Source organism: Apteryx rowi, unplaced genomic scaffold (genome assembly GCF_003343035.1).
Source record: "Apteryx rowi isolate R43461 unplaced genomic scaffold, aptRow1 scaffold_6, whole genome shotgun sequence".
In the NCBI taxonomy this organism is placed as follows: Eukaryota; Metazoa; Chordata; class Aves; order Apterygiformes; family Apterygidae; genus Apteryx; species Apteryx rowi.
This window is the reverse complement of record NW_020450871.1, coordinates 7,114,103-7,133,294: the sequence shown is the minus strand read 5'-3', so window position 1 is coordinate 7,133,294 and position 19,192 is coordinate 7,114,103. Positions and strand designations below refer to the sequence as shown.

General features: G+C 40.5%; 1 protein-coding gene across 1 annotated transcript in view; it reads left to right on the top strand.

Moving 5' to 3' along the window:
• Window positions 1-19,192, top strand: part of MOSMO (modulator of smoothened) — a 37,119-nt gene that overhangs the window by 519 nt on the left and 17,408 nt on the right. The gene's annotated exons all lie outside the window — the stretch shown is intronic.

Genomic DNA, 19,192 nt, shown 5'->3' with positions numbered 1-19,192 from the left:
GTCCCGGGGCTCGGCCCCCGCGGCCGCGCAGCCCGGCCCCCAGGGCCGCAGCAGGAGCAGGCAACCCCCGTCGGCGGTCTGCGGAGGCCGGGGCCCGGCGAGCAGCCCCGCTCGTCGCCCGGGGTCAGTCACCTTGGACAGGGAATTCGGCCGGTCTCTTCGCCTAGTTTGTTGCAGGTTTTGACTCCTGCCTTCTCCCTTGGCGTTTCCTTTGTTGCAGGGAGCTTTGCATCTTGTTCTCCCTCCTCTTTTTTCCAGAATACTTCCTGCATGCTGATTTTTATCAGCTTTTAAGCCTCGACCTCATGTTTTTTATTTGAGAATCTAACGTTGTTTTCATTAAAAGAACAAGGATTTGTGCATCTGCCTTTTTGCTAATGATGTAATTGTTTGTATTACCAATTTATTTCAGCCTCTTGATAAGGACGCACATGTTCTGGTGAGTTGTGTAGGGACTGGTTGTTCTTTGATCTCGTATTCCAGAGAAGCCCAGATCTCCTTGTTGGGGAAGGAAGCCATTCTTACCAAAAACAGATGGAACTAACTTAACCACCCTTTCATAAACTTCTAATTTCTAAGCAAGCCACAGGTAGAGAATAGAGAAAAGAGGTGTTAGGGTAAAGGTTTCTGTCATAAATTCTTGCAGAGACTTCTTCTTTTATCTTGCATCTTCCATGCCTAATACTCAGTGCACAGGAGAGGGTAAACCTGATTCAAACAGGCCATATCTCCTTTACTTGGATGAAGTAGAGCATTAGAACTATGTCGGTATTGGGGATTTGTGATTGATGACTGGGCATTCCCAGTGACCAGACTGTCCTTCATTATGATATGCTTGAATTGCTTCTAGTTGCCTAGTCTAGAACCTGGCTTTTCCTAAATGGTCCAGAGGAGAGGAACAAGGCACTTCACCTCCCCAAGTGCCACGTTCAGGAGCTCCCTTGGTGACTTCACCGTTATTCTTATAGCTAATTGTGATGATCTGCCTGCCTATGGCTATATAAAATAGTTGGTTCTTTCCTCTTACAGTTCCACCTAGCAGCAGTGCTGTGGTAATGAGCCCTTCTTTAGGGGACTAAAGTCAAATAAAATAATCTTCATTTTAAATATTTAAGTACGTCTTTCTTAAATCCTTCCTTGTGTTAATAGTTCATATGCAATGAGTAAGATGTTGCACTCTCTGCTTATATGGAAATGAGACAACAAAAAGTATTTGGAAGAAATCACTGATGGAAAAAGGTCTTTTGAGAACTAAGCATAGTTCATTAAAGTCAGTGTTAAGGAAAAATGTTTAATATCTATTCATAATACAAAAATTGTTTCTGAGATATTATACCTAGAAATCATTAGTTCTTAGTTACTTGACAGATTATTGCTTAAAGGTTGACTACCATTTCTATCCTGTACTGCTTTATATGCAGATAACAGTTTTACTTTTAAATAGCTTGAAACTTGGCAAACATGAAATCTGTATGGATTTTTCTAAAGGACTTGACCATTCAAATAATGTTTTGACAGACTTAAGTTTTTTCCCCCCCCCTGTGTTTTGGAGCCAAAGAAACTGTTGACTTGATAAAAATCTTAAAGGAGAGCTGTTATATCCTTCCTTAATGACTGTTTTGTAGATTTTTATTGATGTGGGATGCATCAGACTTCATAAGACTTCTGGTTAAAAGCATGTCTAAGTGTGTATTTCTAGTACTTAGACCTTCTAAAATGAGCCTTTCACCCCAGTTGCAAAGAAGGGAAGTGCTAAGATGCCCATTGAATCAAGGACTTCCTGTCGCAAACACTGTAGTATCAAATTATGAGATAAATGCTTTTATGAGTGCCATTCATTACCCAGGGCATGCCGTGGAGAAGTACGCTGTAGGAAGACACTGCCCTGATGGTAAACCAGTCCCAACTGCTAGCAGGATTCAGGGACTTTTAGCAGACTGCCATACTTGGATCACGTTCAAACCCTCCAACTTTCATATGAGCCCCTAAGTCGTAGGGTTTTCTTGAAGCATCCTGCTTTCAGCTGGTGAAAGAAGCTTTTTATTTGCTTAACCTCTGTGTTTTTAGGTTCCTCTCCCATGGGAATAATTCTAGATTCTGCTTCTACAAGTAAGCTCAGTACCAAGGAGAAAGGAGAGTAATGCTGTTTCTTTGCTTGGCTGCTGTCTTCAGGGTTTTGAAAAACAGCATGAAACAGCCTGGTCTTCTCAATACTGCAGCTGCTTGAGAGTCGCATAGAGCAGAGGTCTTGGCAAATCTGGGAAGAAAGCACTGCATTGGCTCGCTCAGAGCTGTTTACAGCCATTAAGATTGGAAAGCTGGGCTTATGTTTTCAGGAGGAAAAATCTGTTCTGACTGGAATGCTAAACAATATGTACACCTTACTCCAGTGGTAACTATGACTTTCTGCTGAATTAGATAACCAAATAAAATAGCTGCTTAAATGCTTTTTTTTGAAAAATCTAGATTTTTTTTTTTTTCTTTCTTAAAGAAGCTTATGTTCTGGGGAAATGGATTGGGGTGTGTGTGTGGGGGGGGTGATTCTTCTCCTAAATCTCATTCTTGTGAAAAGTTTTGTAGTCATTGGAAAGATGTTGGCTATAAAAATTTGTCTTCAGCATTGTAATTATAAGCAAATGAGATCCTTGAAGGTTTCAGGTGCTTAACTGTCTTTAGACCAGAGAGGAATTCCACCTTTGTCAACCTGGTTCCAAGTCTCCAGTTGAAGCTTTTTGTAGTTTTCTAAGAATTGTTTGTTAATTTGCTTTAATGTATTTCATATATCTTTATAAGGAAAAGCTGAAAAGTAAATGGATTTATCTTTCAGAGAGGTCTCAGTGAGGTTTAGTTATTCGTACTGTGCGTGTACAGAACTCTGCAAAGTCAGATCTGGAAACCAGTGACTTCTCAGTATTTTTACACTGACAGCCTTTTCTTACCCAACCAATATTCTGTGCAGGAAGTAAGGACAGAGCTGGCTTTAATTTAAGCCAATGCCTAAACTCCCATTGATTTCAGTAGTAATGAATTTTGCTATTGTATCTGTACACTTCTTTTGCAATGAACTTTAAAAGCTTATAGTTTTGTCTCCATATGTTCCATTTTGTGTGGGAAGGTCTCTAATGATTTTTATATTTTTCTTCAGTATGAGGGGAGGGGAATATAAGTTATTCCAGCTTCAGTGCTCAACATTTTTGTAGGTAAAAGGGTATGAATAGTATGCAGAGCTGAAATCGGACATGTTAAAAGCTTTGTGTATAGGGGAGGTTGAAAATTTAGAATGCTTTCAGGGAAAGTCAAATAATTCCAAAGGAGAATTTAATCAAATGAAATTCCTCTTCAGAAAGCTATATTATCAGCTTGTTTATGTGACTTAGTCATCCCTTCCTATGTAGCATGATTGTTCATTTGATTCCAATTTACAGTATAAAGTGTGCTTTTTATAATAGCAGTCGTTAAGTTAATATGGATGGCAGAATGTAAGGCTGCTAAATCTTATGGGTAACTTCTAAAGTAAATATTTATCACATCCCCTTAAGTTACATACATCACAACAAGGTATACAGCATAATCTTGCGGCCATAGCACATATGCCCAACAGTGTTGACTTGGGTGAAATTAGTGTTGAATATAGTTTCCCGTTTCATCTTGCCTCTCTGACATAAATATCGAGGTCATTTACATTAACAATAACAGTTTGCATTTAAACTGCCTTGTACATCATGCTGTGCAGTAACAGTAGTGCTGGTAAGTTGTGAATCTGCAACATGCTACTTATTTTCAACTGTCTCTGTTTTGTTCACAAATGCGGGCTCGCCATGTATCTTCCAAAGTTTTATGTGTAGTGCTGGGTTTTGCATAAAGCAAGCTATACCCAAGAGGCTGTTCCCGATAAGGGTGTTGACTCCCAGGTCCTGAGGAATAAGCTGGCTAATACTACATGGCAGGTTATTGCTGCTCAGTGTTATTCTCCTGTTTGAGCCGGCTCTTCCTGAGGAAGTTTGCTCCGCTGTTCCCACAGGAGCTGTTGCTTTGTTGGGATCAGCTTATGAGGCATCATTAGTGATATGATCAAGCAGTGATTTCCAGCTGCTGCTGAGCTTGAAACCATACCTCGGCTGAAATATTTTTCTCTACTTGGAGTTCTGGCTATACATGAAATAAACCCAAGACCACATGAAGGTACTTGAAAAATCTGTAGTGAACCAATATTTCTAAATAAAGCATCAAGAACTTAGCACTGGATGTAAACTTCTGTTCCAGCTAGCACTGTTGTTCAGAATGCAGTTGTTTGCTGAAAAAGTAGTGATATGTTATGTAAAAATCAGTATGGCATATTATCACTTACCTCTGCCCTTCAGGGCCTGTGCTGAGAACCTGGTAACGTACGGCACTCCTCTATGGAGGAATTGGGCTAGAGAGCAAGCACTGTGCTATCCACTAGGAGCAGTTCCTCAGTGTTTGGTTTCTTTGGTTTGTGCATAGTTGGCTTTCCAAAAACTAGCTGTAAAGGAGTTCTGGTGATCATTAATTAAGCACTGTACTATATATTTAGTATACAAACCACTTCATGCTTCTCCCTGTTCTTACCAATAGAGAAAGAGGGAATGCGATAGGAAGCAATTCTTTAAAATTATTTTTTCCTAATGGTGTTTGCACCATCTCATGTAGGGACTGCAATAGAAGTTGTTTGCTTTTCATTGATCTGTTTGGATTGTGTGCTGAGAATACAGAAAAGGGATGGGTGATGATACAGGGAATGAAGAATTCCGTGCCATCATGCCCTAGAAATGAGTGACTGCTGAAAAGCAATCTGCAAAACCCTCATGAAAATCCAAGGCGTTAAAATTAGGTTCTTAAATACAATTTTCCAGAATATACTTTCCTTTTGATAGATGGCCCAGGTGTGCGAGCACGGAGGGAGAGGTGCTGCTCTGTGATGTGTCGCTGATCTGGACACCTGGGGGATTAAGAACCTGCCCTAAAGTGTAAACGCTGCTAAAAGTACTTGCATTTTTGGAGTTGTTGCCAGTGCCTTAAAAAAAAGTGCCAGTCAAGCACCAGCAAAAAATGTAGAAACATAATAATCTGAATACTTTAACAAGAGTAGTCTGTTACTAGGTGTGCCCGGATTGGAAGCATCAGTGCCACCCTTAAAGTTAATATTTCCGTTCCGCTTCATGATGGCCTATGTCTTTCAAGTGGATATAAGCATCTGACAAAGCAGAGGGCTTCAATTGTGTTTGCGTTCTGTAAGGGACCAGGCCTTAAGGCACAAGAGAAATTAATAATAAGGCATTGTTGTAATAGAATTAATTTTGTGCTTGCTCAACCACTCAACATTTAAACATATGGAACTATTTTATGTGTAGGAAGAATCTCATGAGAGCGAGCTGTGTCAGCCTGGTTATTAGAGCCTGCCAGAGCAGAGATGAGAGATCTGCTCATGTGTTTGTCCGTAGAGGAACTGATGTGTTTTATATTTGCTTTTTAACAAATCCAAATTAACACTGCTTCTGTTAGGTGAACATTTTGCTTTCTCTTTAGTGTGTGAAGGTACAAAACTATTAGTTTGTGTCTCACCAAATCCTGTTGAGTTCCTCAAACTCTTAATTAGTGCTAAAGAATTAGGTAAGAAACACCTAATTTACTGAGCATACATCTGGGAGCCAGTGACTTGTATTTTCTTTTTAGATCTAGCATCTGGCACCTTGGATTTTGGAAAGTTATTATGGTAGTGCCTCAATATCTTTGTAAAATAGAGATGGTATTCTTCATGACAGAAACTCCTGTAAGCATTAGCAGTGAAGTATTAACTTATATATATATATATATATATATATATAGTGTTTTTTTTAATTTCCCTTTGTTTCTTATTACAGTTTATTTTACCAAACAGGGGAAAAGAATAAGAATAACTGGTATTTTTTCTATATTTTGTTGGTACTAGTTGCTTTTGCTGTTACTTGAGTTTCGGGTGTTTGGAATAACTTTTTTCTGCTTAAGGTATTTTCTTCACAGCAACCTGTACAGTTACTATAGAACTAAATTATATTCAGTGTGTGCAGATATATGTTTTGTTGTCTTTCCATCCACACTTCCTTCAAGAAGTATATGCTTCTAAATCTGCCTTATTGACCATACAAATTGTGGAAAAGGTACCTTGCAAAGACTTTGTGGCTTCAGGAACAGTCTATATTTTACTAGTAGTAATGATTGTTTTTTATTTTTATTTATTTATTTTTTTTAATCACCATGGAGCTGATTTTAGGCTTGTTGACACAATACAATGGTGAGATTAATACAAGATTCACTTAAATATATGGGCATTAAAAGCAAGGATTCAGTAATATGTACCACAAACCAAGGATTTAAAATAGTCTGAAATCAGCAAAATGGACTCCCGTTAATGACTTAGGCTTATTAGAAACATTTGTACTGTTTAGTTTCCAGCCAGTGCTTACATATGAGCAGCATTATATAAACTCCATTTGTACTTTTGCCGAAACAAAGAAGATCAGTAGGCCAAACTTTTAAGTCTGACCTACATTTTTATAGGTACCTCACAACAGTTCAAATTCTTCCAACTTTTTTCTTGCGGCTCTTGAAACAAAGTAGAGAGAACTAACTTTTCTTGCTTGCTGAAACACAGTATGTAGGATTACATCTTATGCAGGGGTTCTTGTCCATCTAGTTGTAGTAACCTTTTCCAGCAGTGCTGATACTTGTCTTTCAGAAGAAAGTAACTAGAGTGATTCATGGATGAGGAGGAATATTAACCTCTGTTGAGGTTAAATACTGCTCTCTATTTTAGAATCAAGTACAAAATTGTATTTGTAGTATAGTGGAACAAATACAGTACTGAGGCTGTTTTTATTTTTTGTCCAGAGGAATACAGGAAAAAATATAAATGATCATAAATGACTTATAAATTCTGTATAAATGATTTATAACATTATTTTAAAATAAGTTTATTAAATAATTATAAATCATTGTTATTGTATTTCTGCAGTGCCTACGAATTAGTACTGGGCTGAGACTACTTTTACTGGTAGCTATAGGAATGCAGAGCAAAAAGATCATCTGTGGTAATTTTACTGCAGTCCCCTTTTGTGTGCTGCCACCACCCTTCTCAAACTCCCTTTTCTTCCTCCAGTCTCTGACTCATGGAGATATACACAGACCTGAAAAAAATGGAGATATGGCCAAGAAAATGATCTGTGCAGGGTACGTGCTTCTTCCAAGGAGGGGGGGAAACAAGCTAGAAACTCTGACTGGCAAAGCACTTAATTGCCTGATTCCTTAGGAATCAGTATAGAAATAATAGTCACAGGCTACATCCTTTCTCAGGGTGAAGCTCTTCATTTCTTCCTATTACAAATGTTTCATACTTGATTTCATATTTGATGCATTATCTTGTATACGTTTATAAATCTTGTAATTAGAGCTGATTACAAGAGTTCGGGCTCTCTCAGGTACCTTAGGAATAAGTAATTTGTGATAGCTTGGCTGTTGGATGAGCTAATCAAATATGAAACACTAGCTGCTAAGAGTTAGAGGTTCAAAATTCCAGAGCATGCAAGGTCCAATTCCTTTCTTTGAGCAAGATACACTAGGCTTATTATGTCTGGGTCCTTCGGAAGAATTAAGTGCTCCCCTGTGTAGACATCAAAAGCCTCCCGGGGATTTACTGCAATTTCAGATGCCAGCATTTCCTATCCATGTGATGTAGTGTGATATGCAACAGTTGGCTGCTGCCCAAGCGCCTTGTGGTAGCTGCAATTCTGTGGCATGTATACGAATTACAAAGCACATTGGCATTATTAAGGATGGCGGTCTCTCAAGGTGTAATGATTAATAATCCATTTCTATGTTTAAATATTTGCCCAGTTGAAGACAGTTTGCATTAGGCCTTGAATTTAACAGTGAGAAACTCTTTGTGCAGATATTTGGGCACTGCATTAGGAGGGCTGAGCTGTCTTTGAGCTTGGTATTTCCAAGAACTTAATCAAATAGCAATGTTTGTAGGTAGTAAAGCCAAGTAGTTTAGCTTTGTAACGCTCATCACTGAGCCAGCTTCCCAATTTTTGGTGTTGCAGTTCCTGTTCCTGAGTTTCCTTTTCTGCTGCTCTCTGACCATTGCCCACGTTTTCTTCTTGCCTTGTTTCCATTGCCCTCGCTGTTGCTAGTGACCACTTCCAGCACTTGGCAGTCTGTGGCATGCTGAAGAAGCCGTATTTTCTGCTGGAGATAACGTGAGCAGAGCAGTGTGGCTTCTTTTAAGAAAGACAAGTGCAGAAATAGGTGCTGGAGCACCTATGATAGAAAGTAAATAACCAATGCGACCTTCACCCCTGAGAGAAAGCCTTCCTGTCGTTCTGTCAGGAGACCGGGAATCTTTCCTTCTCGACTGTAATATTCATCTGCAGGTCACAGGTTTGCACTTGGCTTTAAACTATCAGAGCAGCTGTTGGGAAATAGTGATTTGTAGGAAGTGAATGGACAACATCTGTCCTGTTCTTACTGAAAAGTGCCTGAATCTTACACAGCATTTCTCCAGCTGATGCCTACTGGCCATATCTACAGAGCAGAACCAGAGTTATCCTCCTAGACCACCCTGAAGTAACCTGCTGTGGTGGTATATCCTGAAAAGAAAGTTCTGTCACCGCTGTGAAAATAAGCAGTGGACTTCTACATGCTGGCTTCCAACAAGAGACAGTTTTTCTAACATCTCATGGGATCAGAAGCACGAGTCTTGCTCACTTGCAGCAGGATGAGTTCCTCAGGGATTTTGAAAATCCTTCACAAGCACCAGATCTGTTTTAAAGGAACAGAACTGATATCAGGGTGGAACACTGAAGGATAATTTTGGTTTTCCACAATGGATAATTTTTTGTAGGTGCCTCTATAGATAATCAATAGGATCTTCATAACCTTGCAGAACCTTGTAGCGTAGAGTTACACATTACTTTTAGTTAGGCTGTTAAAAATTAAAGTACAGATAGTCCCAAGAAACACTCAGGCTCACGAAAAAATTAGTACCAGATATCTTAAAAAATTCACTGTCTCCCATAGCATCCTCATAGACAAGCTCAGGAAGTGTGGGTTAGATGAGTGGACAGTGAGGTGGATTGAGAACTGGCTGAATGGCAGAGCTCCAAGGGTTGTGATCAGTGGGGCAAAATCTAGTTGGAGGCCTGTAGCTAGCGGTGTCCCCCAGGTGTCAGTACTGGGTCCAGTCTTGTTCAACTTCTTCATCAATGACCTGGATGAAGGCACAGAGTGCACCCTCAGCAAGTTTGCTGATGATACAAAACTGGGAGGAGTGGCTGATACGCCAGAGGGCTGTGCTGCCATTCAAAGAGACTTGGACAGGCTGGAGAGGTGGGCGGAGAGGAACCTCATGAAGTTCAACAAAGGGAAGTGCAGGGTCCTGCACCTGGGGAGGAATAACCCCAGTCACCAGTACAGGTTGGGGGTTGACCTGCTGGAAAGCAGCTCTGCGGAGAAGGACCTGGGAGTGCTGGTGGACACCAAGTTAAGCATGAGGCGGCAATGTGCCCTTGTGGCCAAGAAGGCCAATGGTATCCTGGGGTGCATCAGGAAGAGTGTTGCCAGCAGGTGGAGGGAGGTGATCCTCCCCCTCTACTCAGCCCTGGTGAGGCCCCATCTGGAGTACTGCGTCCAGTTCTGGGCTCCCCAGTACAAGAGGGATGTGGCACTACTGGAGCAAGTCCAGCGAAGGGCCACAAAGATGATTAGGGGACTGGAGCATCTCTCTTATGAGGAAAGGCTGAGAGAGCTTGGCCTGTTTAGCCTGGAGAAGAGAAGACTGAGAGGAGATCTTATCAGTGTGTACAAGTATCTGAAGGGAGGGTGTCGAGAGGATGGGACCAGACTCTTTTCAGTGGTGCCGAGCGACAGGACGCGAGGCAGTGGGCACAAACTGAAACACAGACACTTCCATCTGAACATGAGGAAAAACTTTTTCACTGTGAGGGTGACAGAGCACTGGAACAGGTTGCCCAGAGAGATGGTGGAGTCTCCTTCTCTGGAGATATTCAAAACGCACCTGGATGCAATCCTGTGCAATGTGCTCTAGGTGACCCTGCTTGAGCAGGGGGGTTGGACTAGATGATCTCCAGAGGTCCCTTCCAACCTCAGCGATTCTGCGATTCTGTGATTATGAAACAAAATTCATGAAAAAGGGAATGGTTCTGTTTTTGAAAGGGAGCACTTCCGCTAAAGTAACTCTTTTTAGCAGTTTTACATTGAAAAGCTGAGTGACATTTTATAAAGTTTTATGGAATTGTGCACTTTGTTTCTTAACTTAATTGGTGTTGATGACAAAAAACCTATACTCAGGGACCCTGCTTTCCTGTGGCATTATCTATAGATCTGGATTCAAAGCTTGCTTGCTTCCCCTTCTACCTGTCCCCCCCTTTTCCCCCCATGTAATTTAGTTGTATTTTAAGGAATAAACATGGGATCAAAATAACAAAGAATGGGACAAATCGATTGTTCGGTGTACTTCAGCACTGCTTTGCTGTGAGTGCTTCACAACAGCTGCTTTGAATCTAGGTTCTCTTTCCACTTTTTAAATTGACAGAAAAAGACACTGATGTTATTACAATGTCTCAATAAAGCTGCTTGCTTTCGCAACAGAATCTTTGTATACATCAAAAAAGATTCACCCTGATTTCCATGATGGGCAAGGCAGATGTGCAAATGACAAGGAGCAGTTTAATCTGTAACCTCCTGAGTATGAGCTTAAGGTAACATACACAGCCTTTAGTTGTTATGTCTTTATACCACATGTGAAGTGGTCAAAAAAAAATAATGAAGGTAAGAGAGATTGTCATGGTCCTCAAGTTTTCTGAAAGTTCACTTTTGTATAGAAGGTGATTTGTTTGACTTCCAAGTATTTCTACAGCTTGCCTTGCCAAAGCTTTTGCATTAATATGTAGTCTTCTCTTGTGAAAAACTGAGATATTTCTTAATGCTGCAATTCTGTGGGGGTTTTTTGGTTTTTGGTTTTAAGCATGCACAGCAGCTTTATTCCCACGGTCAGTGCAGTAGGGGAAGTGTCAGCCCCTGGGCTGCCACGGTAGAGAAGGATTCTGATCCCTGCTCTTGTGAAGGAGAGAATGCAGTGCTGCTTCTGGGCCTGCTGCTGAAAGCAGTGTTGTAGGCAGAGCGCGCGGTGGGGGAAGAGGAGTCACAAGGGTGAAGAAAGAACTCGCTTTTTTCCTTCGGTTGAATTCCATTCTGAAACGAATCATGCCCCTAAATTCATGTGTTAATGATGCAGTTCTCCATTGTAAAAACTTGTGTGGGACGAAGCCTGTTTCACTTTGTTTTTTAAACCCACACTTAATTCAATTTTAAAACTATGCAACAAGATTGTACAGGAAACTTGAAAAGATTGACTGGCCAGGAAGTTCTGATGTGGTCTCACATTCTTTCAGTGGAATATTTTGGGTCATTCAGCAATTACAAAAAAGCACCCTGAATTTTAATATATGGAAAGAGTGGAATAAAGGGAGTAAAGGCTAGAAGTAGAGTTCAGTTTGTAAAACAGTAACTACTGTTTTATGTCCGATGTAATCTGAAGTAAAGGCTTTCTGTAAGTGTACATTCAGTTAGATGAAGTTAGCAATAAAGATGGAGCAGTTCTTGCCTGTTTATACTGAATCTAAAATTAGAGAGAATTCTGTCTCAGAATGTCGGTATAACAACTGTATAAACATATGTTAACAGATATGCTCTTTGGAGAACTATATAACATCTGATTGCTTTTTAAGAATAGTCCCACTTGTACAGAAAGGACTAAGCTCTGCTGTTAAGACAGTCATATTTTTATCTCAGTAAAGTGCAAATTTAACTGTTCGTGAGTAGTCTGTCTTCTCTTATTCTATCTGAAAAAGTCTCCAGACTCTTTTACAGTCTATTTTTGTAGATGCTGTTTTGTGATGAGGATGGTGGAGGGAGAAAGTGTTTTTACCACATAGACGGCACCTGTTATTTGCCCAAATAATCCGGGTTTAAATTCAGCAGGCTTCTAAAACAAGGATTTGCCTTGCAAAAGGGATAACATAATATAACTTTAAGATAACTTCTGAACGTGCTCCCTGACTTCCTCTTCTTCTTTGATTTTAATGCTTTTGTTGTGATGGGAACATGAGTAAATGCCTACTTTTGAGAATTACCACTGCAGAGGAAGAAACGTTAATTTGCATGAAACATTTGCCCTGTTTATAGTGGGGGGAGGGGCGGGGGGGCCTTAACATGTTAATCAACTAGGAAACTATGTGATGGCTGTTTTGGAGGGCAGATTCTATGTAGTTAAGCTGTATGTCAGTCTGTCTTGCAAAACATGTAGCATTATTTGTAGAGAATAAATTCCTTGGACCTGTACCTAATCCCTATTTAAAGTGCAGTTCAACCTGTATTGCCAGTTGTTACAAGCCTGTCATAGACAATTTTGGCAACCATTAAAAAGTGCCTTTAGGAATCAAAACTAAGGTCAGGTTTTATTCTGCTTGAAATATTACTCTAGTTGCTATGAAAAACTGTCTTGGGACATTTAGGTGCCATTCTTTAATTGGCAAAGATGTCTTACACAGTAAAGCAAGTCTGGTAGACAGATAGTTATCCTCTATTTCCCTGACTTGTAGAGTGGAGGAAGGGCTTGCATGACCAAAAAGGTACTTAATTTTTCCAATTATACTAGTTGGTCTATTAATTCTACCTACAGCTTTGCTTTGCCCATCTCCTCAGACTGCAGTAAATACAATCCTGCCATGAGTTGCATGATTTGAAACATTGTCTCTAAATTGTTACTATTCTTTATTTGCTTTTTGAGTATTTTGTTATTTATCAAGGTCCATTGTACTCCATGGCAACCTGAGCCTAAAATTTGTTCTCTGTAGTGGACCAGGAGAAATTTAGGCTCAGCCATAAGGAAGCATTCAAGCACATAAGGTGTGTTTAGGCAGAGCATTTGTGGAGGCAGCCACCTAAAATCTGCAAATATGTTTCTAACCATATAAAAGCCAAAAGGCGTTTCAACACTTCTCTTTTCACCTAACGCCACTGGGTGATTCATAAGACCGTGGAGGAGCCAGATCAGTGGGTGTCCTTGGAGCACGTCTGACACAAACTGAGATCAGCACAAAGCACAACAGTTACGGCTGACAGGAAGATGATTCTTATTTCTCTTGAATTCTGCAGTCATTTGATAAAAAGCGCAAGCAATTTTGAGGGCAGAATCAGAACCTGGATTTTTTTTCTCTCCCCTTGAATGCCCTTGTCACCAGTCTGGAGAAACTGTTTCAGATTGTAAACAGGAAGGTTGACAGATATTCCCTCTTCATAAATAAAGAGAGAGAGAGAACAATCGGATACTTTGCTTGGTGTGAATTTGGGGTTTTGGTGCATCTGTCCTGATCAGCTGGGACATCTATTAAATCCAAAAATCAAATGACTTGATAAAATAATGCTTTTAGATATGCAAGAGGAGTTAAAAACAGATGGCCCTGAGACCCAGTTGTTGCCAACCCATGGACAGACCAATGTGAGACAGGACTCCTTACGTGGAAGGAGATGCACTAAAACGTGAAGACCTGGAGTTTTGGCATTGCTGCTGGTGCTGCTGTGAGCTCTGCTGCTGCAGGAGATGGTGGTGCTGCTGTGACCAAAGCGGCCTGGCCAGCCGCGAAGAGCACATCAGCACCGCGGTCGCGAGGCGACAAGCAGAGCGCTCCGGAGAAGGCTGCGATAGGACTGTGTGGGGTGGTTGATGGAGAGCTATCATTTTACAGCTCTGTCTGAAGCCAAATATAACTCTGTTAAAAAGAACACAAGCTCATCAGATGTTAAATGGCAGAACAGCTGTAGGTATCATAGCTTCTGGCTTTCTACTGAACATATGGTAGAAAACTGGTATAGCTGACTAGAAAAATCACTTTTAAATATTGATACTGCCTTTGATTATTTTTTTTTCTTTCTTTTCTTTTTCTTTTTTTTTAAGGCACAGAATTCTGTCAACTCTGAATAGCTCTTTTTTTGGTTGGGGGAAAATGTTAAATAACTGGAGTCTTTTTGTTTGCATTTAAGCTAAATAAAATCTTAAGTTTGTTTAAATTAAAAAAAAAAAAAATCTGTTTTTCCAGGCCATTGCCACTTCAGTTACTGCAAGGATTCTAGTCCTCCCTGACAACGCTATCAGATTGTGAAAATGTTTACGGTGTCACAACATAAACCACCAGAAGGATGCGACTTATTAGAGATCCTGTTTACCAACATTTAATTAATGCTGTCTTCTGAAGTAGGGAAGAACACCTTTGACGTGGGCAGATTTCTTGGCTCTGATATGTGAGAACGCACAGAGCCTTTGTTATGTCCTCAGGAGAGCTGTTCCTGCGTTGTTGCCTGAGGATAACTCTTTCAACGTGTGGTGGTCCATCCCTAGTTCTTTTTTTTTCTCTTTTTTTTAAAGCATGATACTGAAAATCTTGCATGTTGGAATCCAAAAATAAACTTGTTTCTGATTGGCCCAAATGTCTGTAATGTAAATAGGTCACAACTCATATAATGATTGTCATCTGTAGTAATAAACTTTTCTAATACATGTAAGTCATAAGGCTCTTTCCCAGTTTGTAGCTCTTGTTTGTGGGAGGTTTTGTTTTTTTGGGTTTTTTTTAACCCCTTTTTCTCTTTTTTTGGTGGGTGAAGGGAGGGAGAAGACTGTGGTTTTTGTGGAGGGTGGGATTTGGTTTGAATTAGGAATGATGCAAGGACTGAATTGAAAACTTTTGAGAAGACTCAGGCACCAGATGGTCTTCAGCAGCAAGGCAGGCTTTTCTGCTAATATATCACAACCCTTTAACATTGAGGTTGGCCTTTAAAAATGAAGAGTCCTCTTTTAACAAGTCAGTGAGCTTTGGAGTTGCCTCTAAGTGCCAAAAATGGTACACTAATAAATCAAGTTGTCTGGGCATTAAATTGTTAAATAGAATTAAATTAATAGGCTCATTGTTGCTATCATAAGCTGTGTTTGAAGTTAGAGGAGTTTCTTCATCTGTTATTGCCAATATAAGTTTTTAAGGAGCTCACTTAGTCCCTTGAACAAAGGAACATGCTTTCCATCTTTAGTGCAAGAAGAATGGTGCATTTCAAAGGTGGCTTGAATGGGAGAGAGCATTCTGATTTCAGAGAAGGGAATAAACAGAGTAGGAGAGAAATAGCAGCATATAAAAATGTGCTCTGTCTTGTAATTTTGATTTGAGTTATTCTTGAATAGATGCATTCTAGATATAGCAAGGACTTTCAAATCTAAGTCTTTATTAAATCTGATCTTTTAATATTCTATATATACTTTTTAGGTGCTTTTTTCTTTTCTGAACGACGAATATCTAATGGGCATATGAACTGATCTTGCATCTTGCAACTGACTTAATAAAATGATGCTGGTCTGCTTCAAAGTGAGAAATTCCCAGGCTTTTGGTCCAGGGTTACAATAATCATTGGATAATTAAAAAAACAAATAAGAATGAGTTCCAAAAAAGTTAAGATCTGGAATAAGAAGGACAGGAAAGATAATCATTCAGAATCCCTTTGTTTTGGACTCCTGTATATTCTCTGTCTTTGCAGTTAATCCTCTGTTACTTTTTTAAGCCTTTATCTAGATCATCCTTAAAGATTTATAAATCTTACTTCAGCAAGTCTGAACTTGGTTGACTCTTAGTCTATCTGAACAACATACTTAAAACATCCGCAGTAAAAGAATCAATCTGTCATGCCACATCCTGAATACGGTACTTGCATGGTAACCTTGAAGTTATTTTAGAGGTATAAGTGCTAAATGGCATCTATTCAAACTATCCCCCCCTTTCTTCACAAATGAATTAATTCTTTATGTAAGAATAGTATTCTTTATATAAGAACAGATACAGTATTCTCATACTTGACTGGAAACTGGCTACTGATCCTATCTTATATTTTGGTCCTTTTATATGTCCATTATAGCTATTTAAGTGATCCAGATATTATGCTGTCCTATAGCATTGATCTAAGCAAAAAGTGGAGGGAAGAAGGGTGTTTTTTGACTTGCTTACAGTTACTTAACTGCAGATAATTGCATGTATGTGCTATTTTACAAAATGCAGCGAGATGACATTATTTTGGGCTGTAAACATTTTAAAGTTGCCTTAATGGGCCAATAGTCTAAAAATTAGATGAAGATTAACTGCATTTCCTTTAAAACAAAAACAAAAAAAAAAAACAAAAAACCTCTAATTCTGATCATTTTGAGATGCACAAAAATTCTTTGAGCTATGCCTGTGCGTATCATTGGGTGGCACCTTACATCGGAGACCCTATAGTTCTGTTTGACTGTTGCAGCATCTACCATACCTTTTAGAATCAAGATTCTTCCCCAGTGGTGGTGGTCTTTCTTTCCTTCTCACTTCTGAGGTGCTTCACAAATCAACTGTATCTTTTCCTTCTGCTAGAGTGGGTGCATATCCTGCAAAAGCGTAGCATCTTCACTAACCTTCTGGATGGCTTGCTCAGAAGCATGACTAATCTCAAAACAGTGGCTACAGGGCCAGAATTATTCCTGGATTTTACACTGAAGTAAGTAGAACTAGCTCTGTGCAGCCTGGAGTAACCTCCCAGGTTATGGCAGGAATGGATCTGCAGTGTCAGTTCTCCGGATTTTGGGAGAGACAGAAGAGAGACTGCTCTGTTTCCAGGGAGCTCACACTCTGAATATAGAATTCATGGAAATTTTCCCCAAAACAAAATACATATAAATAAACCTTAAAAAGTCATTCCCTCTTCACCCCTGCATAGTAACATCATTTGAAGTTGCCAATTGCAGGAAAATAAATTCCATATGTAAGGCTGGGAAACATCCCACTTAAGAAACTGCCAGATTCCTTGGATGACGCTGAAAAATTTTCTTGGAAATACATCCTCCTTATTTGGTGTTATGGGCAGTTATGTTGGAACTATTCTTACCTTACTCTGTTGTTTGTTCCTCTCAGGAATTCCTCGCCTATGCTTCGCTCACTTTGAAAACAGTCCTCTGTCAGTGAGGCTTGGTTGCAGGCAAGGAGCAGCAGATGTGTTAAAGGCAAGTTGGCCAAAGCCAGCTTGATGGTTATCCTTAACATTAACTTAGGCAGTTAGTCTGACATGACCAAATCGCTGCATTATCCTTAGACCTTCAGTGTTTCCCCTCTGATCAAGTAGCAAGCTACAGCTATGCGTTAGAGAGCTGCAGTCAGTTCCTTCTCTTAGCTGGACCTAGACCTTTTTCCATTCAAATTTATTAATTGGATAGAACTTAGAAAGTTTCCAAGAACAACTGCCTTTCCTCCTGTCCTTGCCTGTGGCCCAGTAAGAGTTGCAGGGAATGGTTTAACAAAGCTGCCCTTATCTTACACATGTGGTTCTCTGGCATGTGACTGTTGCCTAACCAGCTGCTATGAAAGTTTTAGTGTGCCCAAATAACGTAGCTCCATGTACTGTATTCATTACTAAAACATATAAAATTTATTGGTGTCCTTGCCACATTGGCAGTGCTCTAAGATTTACCTCACCAACACTGTATTAGGAAAAAAGTCCCCATAAACTGTGCTCTTTGCTTAGCGAAGATAGTTTAACAAGTCCACGGCACACTGAAGAAAAGTACCTTTTTCAAGCAGAAATTGTCTGGTGATCAGAGCTGGGATTTTTAGCAGAAGCACACCGTCTCATGAGGACTGTGAGACAAGGAGGGCTGAAGGGAGTAGTGGGATGCTTTAACCTCCTCACTAGGCACAGTAGCCCGTAATATTTATCTGATGTTAGTAATAATCATTTGGCCGAGGATGTGGTTGATATACGGAAGGTAAAAGTGAGGAAGCCGTGGTCAAGAATATGAAGGGTTACAGATGCATTTAGAACCATTTTCTCTAAAATAAGAGGAAAGAGTAACGACATTTTAAAGTGGAGAGAGTAGGGGAGGACAGAGGAAGGACAGGTACCCCAAGCTGCTATGAGGAAGAGCAGGTCTGAGGACTTGGTTTGTGTGTTTGTGCAACAGCCCTGTGCGTAGCTGCTGAGCTTTGTGTCCGTCTGATATCTGAGCCCCACCTCGTTCAGTGCATTGTGCTTTTACCATGTTTTTATTTTTATACTGTAAGCTCTTCAGGGCAGTGGTACTTCTGTGTCCGTCTGGCAGGCTGTTGACTCTGGGCATTTTGGCAATCAAATAACAGACGAACAGCAAACATCTGAATAGCTGTTTGTGTGCCACTGCCTTCCAACTGTGGTACCAGTGTGCCACTCTTAATAATTCAGAAGGGATGGGAGAGGTGGGGGAGTGCAGGGGCTGCGGCAATCTTTGTTCCTCTCCGGCGCAGTGCGCGCTTCCTCCTCCGTGGCTCTGCGGTTTCCTAGGAAACGGGAGACGGGTGGCACAGCCCGCCGGGCCGGACTGGGACCTGCGGGTCGGCCGAGGCAGGCGATGCCTCCGCACGAACGTGGAACGCCACGGCTTGCCTTTCCTTGCTTTCCTGTCCCCTCTTTCCCTAAATGATTTTGTGAAACTTAATTGGTAAAGGTGATGGTCCCCCATTATAGTACAGATGTAAAGCGTCTTTTTAGAAGCGATTCTGGGGGAAGTATTAGTAGAAATATTCAGTGTCAGAAAGTGAGTGTTATTGGTGATCTGGAGGAGTGGGTTGAGATAGCATAGGAGCTGGATCATGAAATCTTTCACTGGTATAGATTGGAGTCTGGGAAATAGTCACAGTCACCACTGAAAGGTTGTTTAACATGTTTGAAATGCACCGGTACTTCAGGGAGCACGTTTATTGGAGAAGACTAAGGGCCCTTCGCTGACATTTGCTCAATGCAGTGTCCTCTGTTTTGATCAAGGCTGAATCTCATTTTTAGTAATTATAAATATATATCCTAGTCACCTCTAGCACTGGCTGTACTGACCTGCATTGATGCCAGGCTCAGAAGCTAAGGAAGGAGAGTCATAGGAAAGAAACGGAGCAGCCCTCTGTGTCTCCAGGTTGTCCTTGTAGCTCCTGACGGCTGTGCGTTACTGGCATCGGGAGGTGGAGGATGGGCAGGCATGGTTACTCCACTGCACGTGTTTTAGAGCTATAGAGTGTATCCATTTCTAAGCTGC